Source organism: Heterodontus francisci, chromosome 30 (genome assembly GCF_036365525.1).
Source record: "Heterodontus francisci isolate sHetFra1 chromosome 30, sHetFra1.hap1, whole genome shotgun sequence".
Classification (NCBI taxonomy): Eukaryota; Metazoa; Chordata; class Chondrichthyes; order Heterodontiformes; family Heterodontidae; genus Heterodontus; species Heterodontus francisci.
The window spans coordinates 3,517,257-3,531,551 of record NC_090400.1 but is presented as its reverse complement, the minus strand read 5'-3'; the positions used below and the strand labels follow the sequence as shown (position 1 = coordinate 3,531,551).

The following is a 14,295-nucleotide window of genomic DNA, read 5'->3' as shown; positions in this document are numbered from 1 at the left end:
GGTTGAGTGGGGGGAAAAGTAGCAAATGGAAATCAATCTGGAGAAGTGTGAGGTAATGTATTTGGGGAGGCCAAACAAAGCAAGGGAATACACAATAAACGGGAGGATACTGAGAGGGATAGAAGAAGTGAGAGACCTTGGAGTGCATGTCTACAGGTCCCTGAAGGCGGCAGGACAGGTAGGTAGAGTGATGAAGAAGGCAGATGGAATGTTTTCCTTTACTGGCCGAGGTATAGAATACAAAAGTGGGGATGTAATGCTGGAACTGTATAAAACACTGGTTAGGCCACAGCTGGAGTATTGCCTACAGTTCCGGTCACAACATTACAGGAAGGACATAATTGCTCTGGAGAGAATACAGAGGAGAATGTTGCCAGGCTTTGAAAGTTGCAGCTATGAGAAAAGATTAGATTGGCTAGGGCTGTTTTCCTCAGAACAGAGGAGGCTGAGGGGTGACTTAATTGAGGTGTACAAAGTTATGACAGGCCTAGATAGAGTAGACAGGAAGGACCTGCTTCCCCTCGCAGAGAAGTCAATTATCTGGGGGGCAGAGATGCAAAGTGATTGGCAGAAGGATTTGAGGGGACATGAGGAAAACCTTTTCACCCAGAAGGTGGTGGGTGTCTGGAATTCACTGCCAGGAATGGTGGTGGAGGTAGAAACCCTCAACTCATTTAAAAGGTACCTGTACATGCGCCCGAAGTGCTGTAACCAGCAAGGCTATAGACCAGGTGCTGGAAGGTGGGATTAGATTGGGCGGCTAGTTTTGTCGGTCAGTGCAGACACGATGGGCTGAATGGCCTCCTTCTGTGCCATAATTTTTCTATGGTTTCGATGGATAAATTCAGTCATCGAGGGTCTAAACAAATCCGGAGTTTGCCATCGTTCTCCAGCATGCAGGTAATGGAGCTGCACGAATCAGAATGCTGGTGCACTCGGTGGATGACTCAGTTGCTCTCCATCTCATCCAGCGTCACTTTAAGCTTCTTTTGAATGTGCACACTGCACTTCCTTGGTGCGCTGATAGTAGGAACTGCATCCTCCCTCATGTGCATTTATGGCATCATCCTATAAATTGCTGACTCTATCAAACTTGTCTGGGTAAGGTAGTTTCAGGCCTCTAACCAACTCAATGCACTCTGTGTTGCAACCGTCCGTACCTTTCAGCGCAGTGCTGAGCTCATATATTGTGACGATTCGTAAATCTTGGCATATTGGATGTCATGCGACAACTGGTCCAGTTGTGTCTACAATATAAAACATTTGCAGTAGCCATTCGGAGCTCTCATAGCTACACTGCGATGGAGAACCATTGTAGGCAGTCAGCCTAGCCCTGGTGAATCAAACCACAGATTCCCATTTCTTTAAGTACATATCCTTCAGCATACGGATGGGTAGAATATTTATACTTGCGCCAGCATCAATTTTCCTTCTGAGCTTATGCTTGCGACTCTTCTGCGGACATACAATCCCAATCATAGAGAATGCCTCAGATTGCATAGCAGCACTGACAGGTTGATCCTAAATTAACTATGTGAAATGCTTGCTCGCTGTTCGCACGAGTGCATTCTTCAACCGTGTTCGCCAGGCAATCTGTCTCTCTGCTGACCAATGTACCTGCTTGGGCTTTGGTTGTGTATTGGCATATCTTTTTGTTGCGTTTGCCATCCTGTCTTGCAGACGTTTTCTCTGTATGCGATCTGCCACCATTCCTGTGTACAGTATCCAAGCTCAGCCTTCTGCACTGCCTTGTGCAATGTCCTCACATGCCACAATCTTTGCACTGGTCGTGGTACACCCAACAACTGCAAATTGGGTGAGTCAGGCCACATTTACTACAAGGCTTAACAGACATCTGAGCCTCGGTTACCACACCAATTGTCGTAGCTGCCCGCAATGCTTGTAACTGTTTGCGCCCAGCCATGATGGCTTCAAATTTCCTTCCATCATTGAGTACTGCATCTATGGTGCGCCCATCCTTCTTTTCTAACAGGTCTTTTTGAAAGGTCTCTAGTGGGGTAGGCGGGATTACTAGCTCCATAATCCGTTCTGATAATTTGATATCTGCAAAGTCGCATTCTTCAGCTTTGTCTTGGCACCTTGCAACAAACTGGTCAATGCCATCTTGCCTTTGCCAGTAGGTCATAAGCTCAAGCTTATGCACTCGGAAATTGATCTTTACCTTCAGATGTTGATCCAGGAATGTCCATAGCTTGCTAAGGTCCTTCTGATCCTCAGCTGACAATATACTGATCTGTTGCAGGCCCATTGATCAGCTGCAGGCCCTCATTGCCCAGTGCAATCTTAATTTTGGTAGCTTGTTTCTCTGGTTCGCTCACTTCTTGATCCAGGAAACACAGTTCCATTCGCTATGTCTGACGCCTGGATATAACTGGATATCTGAAAACTATTGTCTTAATGATCCTGCTTTTTCATAAATATAGAACTTTTTACAAGTTTTCTTTTTCAAAGGCACACCTTATTGTGTTTAGACAGATTCGTTTTCTGCGGGCCTGCTCCTTCAAGAGTGAGACTACATCGTTTTTTTTCAACTGCGAGACAGCTTTGTTCTCTGCATCCAGTTGCACGTTGCAGTATCAGCAGCTGCTGTAACCAGCCTTTCTCATTGTGCTGAGGTGCTGCTGAGTTCTTTCCTCTCTTTTTGGTTTAGGACCCGTCCATGAAGAAAAAAAACCAGGAAAACTAAAACAGTAATGGCTTCAGCTACTGCTTTTCACATTTTTCGATAGCTCTGATCCCCTGGCAAATTGCGTACTGTACTCACAGAGTTTCAACACCTCCTGGGGTCCTGTCTGTGGTGCCAGCTTGCTGCACTGCTGTGGGGTCTCCTGCCAGTGGCTCCAAAAGATCTTCAGCCACTCCAGGTAGGCAATCAGCTATTCTTTGTTCTCTCTCAGTGTGTTCTTCAGAACAAAGATCAAACATTGCCACTATGTAATATTTGGCAGTCTTCAGAAAAAATATATCCCACCGCTGCCACCATATGATATTACTTTTCTTTTGATATGTGAACTATTCTAAGACTCCCAGGACTACATGTAATATCCGAAGAAAATATGGGTTTTTATTATAATTTAACTATAACACACACACACCCACCCACAAACAATTACTGCAGAAGCCACATCTAAACATATCTCACTCAGTCAGGCTACACCCACAACTCTCTGGGGTCCTGTGTGACACAACATCACTTCCTCCGGTGACCTCCATTCACAGCTTCTTAAGGTGGTCCGCTCTTAAGGTCGCACCACAACAAATACAAATAAGGATTGGTTCACCAGCTTGCTACATCAGTTGTGTAACCTATTCAGCAACTAAACCTACACTTAAAACTCCTTATTTGATAATGTGCTGGTTATTGGAATAACAAGACAAGTATGTCTGTATGCCGATAGACTCAGAGAGGCAGGAGATGCAGAAAAATGAAGAGGAGAGAGTTCTTTGAGAAAATTGGCCCCTTATTACGCACACAAGACAAAACATCTAACTGTTAAATGATAAAGTGCAATTAATTGATCAAACAAAGCTGCAGAAGGATAGCTATGAATAACTACTTCTGACTTTTTAAAATAATTCACAGCATTAATATGCATTCTGTATGTCAATATTTTACACAATGAATATGGGTGCTATAAGTGTCTCTATAAAGTCTCCCATTACTCATTATGCAAATTACCAGTAAAATCTACTAAGATGATACTGGCAGTGTCAGAAGCCCTGTGAAGAATATAATCAGTTCTTCATGGAGCAGCAATTTCCTATTTCTGATAATACATATGCATAAACATGTACGTAAACTCCAGCAGATGTAGAGCAAAACGTTCTTTGTCGAACGCAGTGGCTCTCGTGTATCAAAAATGTTTACCTACCAACTGCATTGAAATATTGGAAAGTTTTTGAAGGCACTTATTCATAAAGTGGTAGCAGGAAGCCATAAACAAAACTGTCAAAGACACAGAAATCAGAATACCACTGGCTCAGCTCCATCAAAAAGAGACAACAACTTTCTATGACAGCATAGAAGATGGAGAAAAAGTACAGGGTTTGTTGCCAAACAGGTAAATAGCATATTGCCGATTAGTGGCTGCAAGGAGCTTTGAAATAACAAGTTATCAAATGGCTTGAAAAAAAACTGTAGATTTATAAACTAATACCTGCCCTTGATATATTGCAAAACCCAATAAAATAGGTACCAGGCAGAATTTTATTATGTGGATAAAAAGATTTGCACGGCTGATGTAGTCATATTCTTAGGAAATATTTGATTGTGTAATACACTGCCCCTCCTCCCCACACGATAAAATTATTTCTTGGGCCAGGCTGTCCTAAAAAGAGCGCAAAATATTCTGACTGAAAATATAAATGGCTATTGAGTAACTTACCAGCTTTTGTTTGTTAAGGTTTTCACAGAAAAGTAAGGTTTCTTCTGTTTTTTCGTATTATTCACAAAACAACATACAGAGGCAGCTTAAAGGGATGATGCAACTGAGGATGATAGGTGGCACCCCATGCTTGGTATGGAATTAGGCTAAGGAAGTTTGAAAGCAAAAATTTGTTTGAAAAACTGCATATTAAAAAAGGGATAAATGACTGGCATCAAATTATATTGTGCATTATTCTGGAATGGATTGAAGAAATGCAATCAACAGTATCACCTTTAAGAAGATGAAGGGGGAGGGGGGAGGGAAGGAACAGATAGACATTGTACTGTACGATGACAAAAGAATGGGCCCTCAACAAAAATGGTTAAGTGGTGCAAAATTGTTTGGAACCTCACAGAACATTAGTTTATTTTGTTACACAACAAAGAAACCTAATGTCGTCCAAGTAACAAGTTAACAGATGTTTTTCTGAATACACATCTCATTGTAATTATAATCCTGATTTGTGATACTACACTTTGTAAACATGCAGGAGTCTCAAAGTAGATTTTGCTGCTTAGTAGAAATTTCCCAAAGCAGCTACGATGGTTTTATTAGCCACTATCAGCAATAGGAGCCTGGACAGCTCTTTCAGTCCAATCAGGGCAGCAGCTGTTTTTTTTGCACCATAATGAATTGAACAAAACTCTAATACTTAAGTTGACTGAAAAACACAGTGCCCATTTTTGATTTTTTCATTTGCAATATTCAATGTTGCACTGCAGAATCTTGTTTTTGTAAATCTGAAGCGCTGAACGTTATTTTGCTCGTTGCCTCAGGCGGTTACTAAAACGTTTGAAAAGAATACATTGAAAAAAGTTTAAAAAAAAATACAATGCATTTTTTAACATGGAAATAAAATGGATTGCAGAAAAGGCTGACAAAGATGAATGTTTCATTAAAATTTTGCCTCAGTTACCTGTCTTACTCAGTTTCATAATACTCCAGAAATACGAGAGCTGACAGTACAAGCAGAATTGCAGGGTTGACCTTTTCCATTTATTGCTGTCGAAAATTAGAGGTTAACCTGCAGGTCATTTGTGCACTGTATAACTGCTGTACACATGAATATATTTAGAATAATCCTGCAGACTCACACCTTACATTAGTTCTTTCGAGTCTCCTCAGGTTAATGTGTCACTTTCCAAATTTAACCTATTATATTTCTATTTTCACATTACATTTGATGTACTTCATTTTCAGTTTCCACAGTTATTTAACCATTAAAAGTCTAATGGAAAATAACTCCAGGATTAGGCAAGTTCTGTGCTTACAAAGACGCTTTGTAAAAATACATTTACAATATAATTATAAATTGATATGAAACAAAATGATGATAAATGCATCATTAAATTATTACGCCCAATGCTAGTTTTGTGTGAACAACCTCAGGATTATAAATATCAACTGATTTTAATGACCTTTTTTTGCGCAGTAAGCTTGAGTTCTATTTCAGACATTGCTGCTGCAAAAACAGTAAAAGGCATCAATTTATCTGTTATGTACTCAATGAGAGGGTGATAACAGAGATGGGGAATTAGAATATTGTCCCTTCACTCACCCCTAATTTTCATTTCCAGTGACCCAGAAGTTAGATTTATCATAAGGTTGATATAAGGAAATGTACCTTAAGATCCAACCATCAAATCAGTTTACTATTACAACATTAGATACCTCGATTTCATACATTATGGCCACATTACATGAGCAAACTGCTGCATTCAAGCCAATACTGAGGCTACAAAACCAGGTTTGAGGTTGGGTATTCTGTGACAAGACCCTAAATCTTACCATCATCTACAAGGCACAAGATAGGATTGTGATGAAATACTCTCCCCACTTGCCTGGATGAGTGCAACTCCAAGAACACTCAAGATGATAGATGCCATCCTCAACAAAGCAACCTCTTGATTGGCACCCCATCCACTACCTTAAAAATTCATTCCCTCTGCCACCGCCGCACAGTGGCAGCAGTGTGTCAACTCGCCAAGGCTTCTTCTACAGAGCCTCCCAAACCCTCTAGAAGGACGTGGGCAGCTGGTGCATGGGAACACCATCACCTGCAAGTTCCCCTCCAAGTCACACAGCATTCTGGCATGGAAATACATTGCTATTCCTTTATCATCACTGGGTCAAAATCCTGGAATTCACTCCCTAAGAGCACTGTGGGAATCCCTCCACTAAACCATGGAGCTATGGTATGGTTGAGCACATACCTGAGAGCACGTTTTTGGAAACCCCTCGGTTGAAGTAGGATCACTTGTCAGTGCAACTGTATTTTTAAAATAAATCTGCAACTATAAACATTTTGGGTGTTTTCTTTTGAACAAACCAGATCAGTTCACTAGCAGAAATACGTGACTGGTCACTACAGTGTTACATTCGCACTGAGAATGCTCATTCTGAATGCTCAATTCCAATTATAGTTGTTCTATGTGTGTTTTTCTTCCAGCTGCTTTATCTGCCATTTTCTTTGAATATTTTCACATATAACAATATACAGCAGTTTTTTTTTTACATATATACAAGACATATATTGCGATTTTAGTCACACAACCTCATCTGAAGTCAAGTCAATCCCTGGTGTCGTTAAAAACTCAATATACACAGCTTGATATTCATTGTCTAATTTTATAGTAAATATATAAATATCTCTTGAAATTCTAACTTTGTAATATTGAAGTGTTACTTATATTCATCCCAGCAGAGTTGGTATAATAACGTTTGTCATTATAAGTGATCATTTCACAGTCTTCTGCTGCTACCCCTAGAATTCTCACCATTATACACACTGACCCACTAATCATTCATCTACTTATAGAAACATAGTCTGTAAAGTTAAGCTCTACGAGCAATACTAAACTGATATACTATTCATATAATAACATATTTTAAAAACATTTGTGACACTATGACAAACTTTGCATTTACTCCTGTTAAGCATATGTGTTGTGGAAAAGCACTGGACATCACTGCACTCCACTTCTTTCCAGTTTCTCAGCAGTACAAAGCATCATTTGCGTAAATCAAACAGAGGATGCAGAGAAGCTCCAGTGTGATATGGACAGATTGAGTGAGTGGGCAAATACATGGCAGAAGCAGTATAATGTGGATAAATGTGAGGTTATCCATTTTGGAGGCAAGAACAGGAAGGTTGATTATTATCTGAACGGCAATAGATTGGGAAAGGGGGAGCTGCAGCGAGACCTGGGTGTCCTTGTGCACCAGTCGCTGAAAGTAAGCATGCAGGTGCAGCAGGCAGTTAAGAAGGCAAATGGTATGTTGGCCTTCATAGCAAGAGGATTTGAGTACAGGAGCAGGGATGTCTTGCTGCTGTTATACAAGGCCTTGGTGAGACCACAACTTGAGTATTGTGTGCAGCTTTGGTCTCTTTATCTGAGGAAGGATGTTCTTGCTATGGAGGGAGTGCAGCGAAGGTTCACCAGACTGATTCCTGGGGTGGCAGGACTGACGTATGAAGAGAGATTGGGTCGATTAGGCTTGTATTCGCTAGAGTTTGGAAGAATGAGCGGGAATTTCATAGAAACCTACAAAATTCTAACAGGACTGGACAGACAGGACAGACAGACTGCAGGAAGAATGTTTCCGATGGTGGGGGAGTCCAGGACCAGGGGTCACAGTCTAAGGATAAGGGGTAAGCCATTTAGGACTGAGATGAGGAGAGATTTCTTTACCCAGAGAGTGGTGAACCTGTGGAATTCTCTCCCACAGAAAGCAGTTGAGGCCAAATCATTAAATATATTCAAGAAAGAGTTTGATATAATTCTTAGGGCTAAAGGGATCAAGGGATATGGGGAGAAAGCAGGAACAGGGTACTGAGTTTGGACGATCAGCCATGATCGTACTGAATGGCGGTGCAGGCTCGAAGGGCCGAATGGCCTACCCTGCTCCTATTTTTCTATGTTTCTATAAAGTAAATCCTAAACCAGTCAAAGTTACTGTTAGTCAGAAGTGGATGGCCCCAACCAATTTGTTCATATTTTTACTAACTTAAGCAAATTAAGAGTAAATGGAAATGTTGAGTAAGAGATTAGCCAATCTCAAAAACTGCAGCTTTAAAACTATAGAACTGTTTACAATGTGCAGCTCAGCTGCTTATCATCAGTAGATATAAAGAAAGCTCCAATGCCAACCTATGTTGGACTGGGGTAAACAAACCATTCTTAGAAGATTTATTTCCTGTCATTTGGTGAATAATATTGCAAACAACTGCTAGCCTTAAGCAGGATACATTCTGCACTCAAATAACTATGCACTTATACCCATTCCAACACACTGACTCAAGAGCTATGGTAAAAATATGTGTGTGTGTGCTTGGAAAAGTTAAGCATTAATTAGAATCAAATAATATTGCAGATAGTCTGATAAATGTGATGTTACACAATTTGACCTTGTGTTTTCTTTTGTTTCATCAATACTGCAAGTTTAAACTAATTTTGAGATGGTAGCTTGTTTTTGTTGTTGTAATATTCGTTTCGGTGTGACATTAAAAGAGGTCACAATTCCCATTACACAGTTCCGAAGAAGGGTCACTGACCCGAAACGTTAACTCTGCTTCTCTTTCCACAGATGCTGCCAGACCTGCTGAGTGGTTCCAACATTTCTTGTTTTTATCCCATTACACATACCCACCCTGAAATTCTAGGATCAATTCATGCATTATGCCAATTAAAGCACTGAGAGGGAGAGCAGTACATAGATCAGCAAACTATAGTTACTCAAACACTCTTTCCAACATAATACTGGTATTATGTTAAACAATATTTTTTACTAAGGATATTCTATGAACAAAGGAAGCCTTATTAATAAGGGGAAAGGAATAATTTATTATCTGAAAAGTCATACTCATCTAATAATTTAAACTGCAGGATTTAGAGAAAGGTAAGTTTTCTGTCAAAAATAAATCTAAAAAGTCAAAAATGATAAATGCACTCTTTATTTAAGGTCTCTTTAGAATTTAGAAAGGTTTTCACATTACAGTCTGGGAAAAGTAGCTAGTAATACAGAAGTAGTCACATATTATTCTAGTAATTCCCTAATGATAACCTTAACAGAACTGCATTATTTAAGATCTTCCATCTAGTACATGCTTGTGGCCCACAGGGAAATTAACTTTTGCAGTCAGTAATCTAAGGGTTAATACAAACTGAAGTACTAAGCCCCCAGAACATGTTCTGTTCAGTAAAGCATAAAATCTGTAAGCTCAGGAGAATAATGCAGCTGTGCTGCAAGGACTATGTTATATAGTGATACATTAAAAATTCATATCCCAGGCATTCCACGGTATTCTGCTCTGCTTGATTGCTGCACTGACTGGGAAAATATTAGACACCCCACAGTCTTTTCTGGCAATCAGTGGCATTCCTAAACAAATACAACCTCAGAGAATGAAAGGACAAATAGGCTATGAAAAATTACCAAGTTAAACTCTCTCTTCAGTTGAAAAAAAAGTTAGTTTAAATCAACCTTTGCTATGCACACTACTTCTTACAATGCTGACATTTGCACCATGGCAGTCATAGGCAAAGTTGTGTCACAGCCCTGAAGACAAGCTCATCATCTAATCTCACCATCTACAGCCTGTCTGGCCCAGCCCATACATTAGTCTTCAGCTCAGTTTAATGATATATATTTATGATCAATATTTATGAAATGCAGAAGGTTTTTAGTGCTATAGTACTTCTGTTCTAAAGCTGGCTTCACGTTCACGAAGCAATAACGTCTGAAACTTGAAGAAAACTGAGGAATTGTATTGAACAATCCAATATCTAACAGAAATATTCAAAGCTTCTTTATATAACTTACATTGGACTTGCAATTACTGAGAATTCAAATGCAACAAACACAGCAACACAAATAACTATCTTACACAACATGGGAACCAGATTATTAACAGGTCACCTGCTAAACTGGTTGAATCTTCCAAGTGAATCTAATGTGAACTAACTCACATATGATTTCTTTATTTCACGATTTTCGCTGTTAAAATATTAGTTGTTGGAAAAACATTACACAAACTAATTCAAGATAAGCAAGACATACAATATAATTCCTTAAAAGTTTTCTGGCAGTACACCACCTCGCTAACGGTTATCACGGGCCAGAGTCACAGCAGGCAGCATTCCTGGCAGAGATTTTACTGGGAACATAAAATCAGGGTTACACACGCCGTTCTGGCACAGAAAAGTTAATTAACTTATTCATATACTAGATGAAAATATGGTATTGACAGTTTATAAATGCACTGCCTGACACTGTCAATGAACAAGGCGCTATTGCATTCTTTCCTGAGGATTTTTAAGACTGTGCCAGCAAATACCAACCATTAGAACCATAGAAACATCATGGCACAGAAGGCTATTCAGCCCATCGTGTCCGTGCTGGCTGAAAAAACTAGCTGCCCAATCTAATCCCATCTTCCAGCACCTGGTCCGTAGCCTTCCAGGTTACAGCACTTCAGGTGCATGTCCAGGTACCTTAAAAGAATTGAGGGTTTCTGCCTCCACCACCGTTCCTGGCAGTGAATTCCAGACACCCACCACCCTCTGGTTGAAAAAGCTTTCCCTCATGTCCCCTCTAATCCTTCTACCAATCGCCTTAAATCTGTGCCCCTGGTAATTGGCCTCTCCGCTAGCGGAAACAGGTCCTTCCTGTCTACTCTATATAGACCCCTCATAATTTTGTACACCTCAATTCAGTCACCCCTCAGCCTCCTCTGTTCTAAGGAAAATAACCCTAGCCTATCCAATCCTTCCTCATAGCTGCAACGTTCGAGCCCTGGCAACATTCTTGTAAATCTCCTCTGTACTCTCTCCAGAGCAATTATGTCCTTTCTGTAATGTAGTGACCAGAACTGTAGGCAATACTCCAACTGTGGCCTAACCAGCATTTTATACAGTTCCAGCATTACATCCCTGCTTTTGAATTTATACCTCAGCCAATAAAGGAAAGCATTCTATATGCCTCCTTCACCACTCTATCTACCTGTCCTGTCACCTTCAGGGACCTGTGGACATACTATCCAAGGTCTCTCACTTCTTCTACCCCTCTCAATATCCTCCCGTTTATTGTGTATTCCCTCACTTTATTCCTCCCCAAATGCATTACCTCATACTTATCTGGATTGAATTCCATTTGCCACTTTTCCACCCACTCAACCAAACCATTGATATCTTTATACCATTTATGCCACAAACAGCAAGGGACCCAACACTGAGCCCTGTGGAACGCCACTGGAAACAGCTTTCCATTCACAAAAACATCCATCGACTACGACCCTTTATTTCCTGTCCCTGAGCCAATTCTGGATCCAACCTGCCACATTCCCCTGTATCTCATGGGCTTTCATTTTACTGACCAGTCTGCCATGTGGGACCTTGTCAAATGCCTTACTAAAGTCCCTGTAGACCACATCCACTGCACTACCCTCATCAATCCTTCTTGTTACTTCCTCAAAAAACTCAATTAAGTTAGTAAGACATGACCTTCCCTTAACAAATCCATGCTAACTATCCCTGATTAATTCGTGCCTTTCTAAGTGGCAGTTTATCCTGTCCCTCAGAATAGATTCTAACAATTTACCCACCACCGAGGTCAGACTGACCAGCCGATAATTATTTGGCCTATCCCTCACACCCTTTTTAAACAATGGTATAATGTTCACAAACCTCCAATCGTCTGGGACCTCACCTGTATCTAGTGAGGATTTGAAGATGATCCTCAGCGCATCCGCTATTTCCTCCCTGGCCTCTTCTAATAACCTGGGATGCAATCCATCTGGCCCTGGCGATTTATCCACTTTCAAGGATGTCAGACCCTCTAGTACGTCTTCTCTCATTATGCTTATCGTATCTATTATTTTACGCTCCACTTCTTTAACTACAATGTCTACATCAAACCTCTCCTTTGTGAAGACAGAGACAAAAAACTAATTAAGAACCCTGCCCACATCTTCTGCAATCACGCATAAGTTTCCTTGAACATCTCTGATAGGCCCTACCCTTTCCTTAGTTATCCTCTTGCTCTTAATGTACTGATAAAACATCTTTGGGTTTTCCTCGATTTTACCTGCCAATAATTTTTCATGTCCTCTCTTTATTTTTCTAATTTCCTTTTTTACTTCACCCCTACACTTTCTATACTCCTCTCGGCTTTAGATTAGATTAGATTAGAGATACAGCACTGAAACAGGCCCTTCGGCCCACCGAGTCTGTGCCGACCAGCAACCACCCATTTAAACTAATCCTACACTAATCCCATATTCCTACCAAACATCCCCATCTGTCCCTATATTTCCCTACCACCTACCTATACTGGTGACAATTTATAATGGCCAATTTACCTACCAACCTGCAAGTCTTTTGGCTTGTGGGAGGAAACCGGAGCACCCGGAGAAAACCCACGCAGACACAGGGAGAACTTGCAAACTCCACACAGGCAGTACCCAGAATCGAACCCGGGTCCCTGGAGCTGTGAGGCTGCGGTGCTAACCACTGCGCCACTAAATATATGAAAAGCATGAATAAATACAGATGAAATACATTACAAGTATCACTAGCAGATTTACATGTCAGGCAGTGTTCAATATCAAACTGAAAAGCACAGAAATATTGGAGAAAATATCAACTGCTAAAAAGATTCATCTTTGTCCAGCCTAAATGATAAAAATCAATCACCAATGAAAGCTCACTGAAGTGGCTGGGCTTATCAAGGAACAGTAAGAATACAAGAATGATCAATATAATTAGTCAGTCTTATCTCATGTTTTAATAATAATGGTTAATAATAATAGTGGCGCAGTGGTTAGCACTGCAGCCTCACAGCTCCAGGGACCCGGGTTCGATTCTGGGTACTGCCTGTGCGCAGTTTGCAAGTTCTCCCTGTGTCTGCGTGGGTTTTCGCCGGGTGCTCCGGTTTCCTCCCACAGCCAAAAGACTTGCAGGTATTCGGTAAATTGGCCATTATAAATTGCCCCTAGCGTACATAGGGAATATGGGATTACTGTAGGGTTAGTATAAATGGGTGGTTGTTGGTTGGCACAGATTCGGTGGGCCGAAGGGCCTGTTTCAGTGCTGTATCTCTAAATAAATAAAAAAAATTTCACTGTCAGTTGACACTGTCAGCACCACAACTTTGTGTTCCACAGGCTGAGAGCTATTTACTGCACCACAGGTAATTTCATGGAAACTAAATGACAAAATTGTATTTTTGAAGCTTGCCTTGAACACCTAATATCATTTTGACATTTAAAATACATATACATAAAACACCAAATGACAAATGATAAATAACTACTGCAAAATAAGGACAGATACTTGCCAAACCACTGGCCTCTCCCTAGCATAATAACAATGAAGAAACGTTTTATTTGATACTCCATCTCCAGCAGACATATTTCCACCAATAATCCCTCAACTAGGATATTGTTGGAAACTATCCTTAAACTAATCTCCTGTGTCAGATTAACCTGACTGAACTGTGCAGATTGTTTGTGGGTGGGGGGGGGTCAATGACAATTAATTTAAAATTTTCCTTCCATGATTAGGTGCTCAAAACTTGCCTCCATAACCTGACTACCTCTCTATACCAGCCTTTCGACTAGATTGTAATAGTCATGCCGATCGGGGCACATATCCCTGCTTGGTGCAGAATGATTACTTTCACACTGGAGTTCATTCATCTATTCCTACTGGTTCACATGCCTCTGTAATTCCGGTGCTAACTTTGACAACAGCGTATATGGCCTGCCATCAGGTTTTGGTGGCTTTCTTCTCCAGCTATGTCCCTACGTTCCTGAAATGTCCATGATCATTTTGCTTTTGTATTCCAT

The 14,295-nt window shown here is 40.6% G+C and overlaps 1 protein-coding gene across 10 annotated transcripts in view; it reads right to left on the bottom strand.

The window, feature by feature from the left end:
* Nucleotides 1-14,295, bottom strand: part of LOC137346547 (protein CASP-like) — a 734,295-nt gene that overhangs the window by 282,321 nt on the left and 437,679 nt on the right. The window contains exon 1 of one of the 10 annotated variants that reach the window (XM_068010029.1): nucleotides 5,365-5,423. The exons of the other annotated variants lie outside the window; for them this stretch is intronic. The gene's annotated coding sequence lies outside the window, so the exon portion shown is untranslated. Of the gene's footprint in view, nucleotides 1-5,364; nucleotides 5,424-14,295 lie in introns of those variants that run through there. 10 annotated transcript variants of the gene reach the window in all.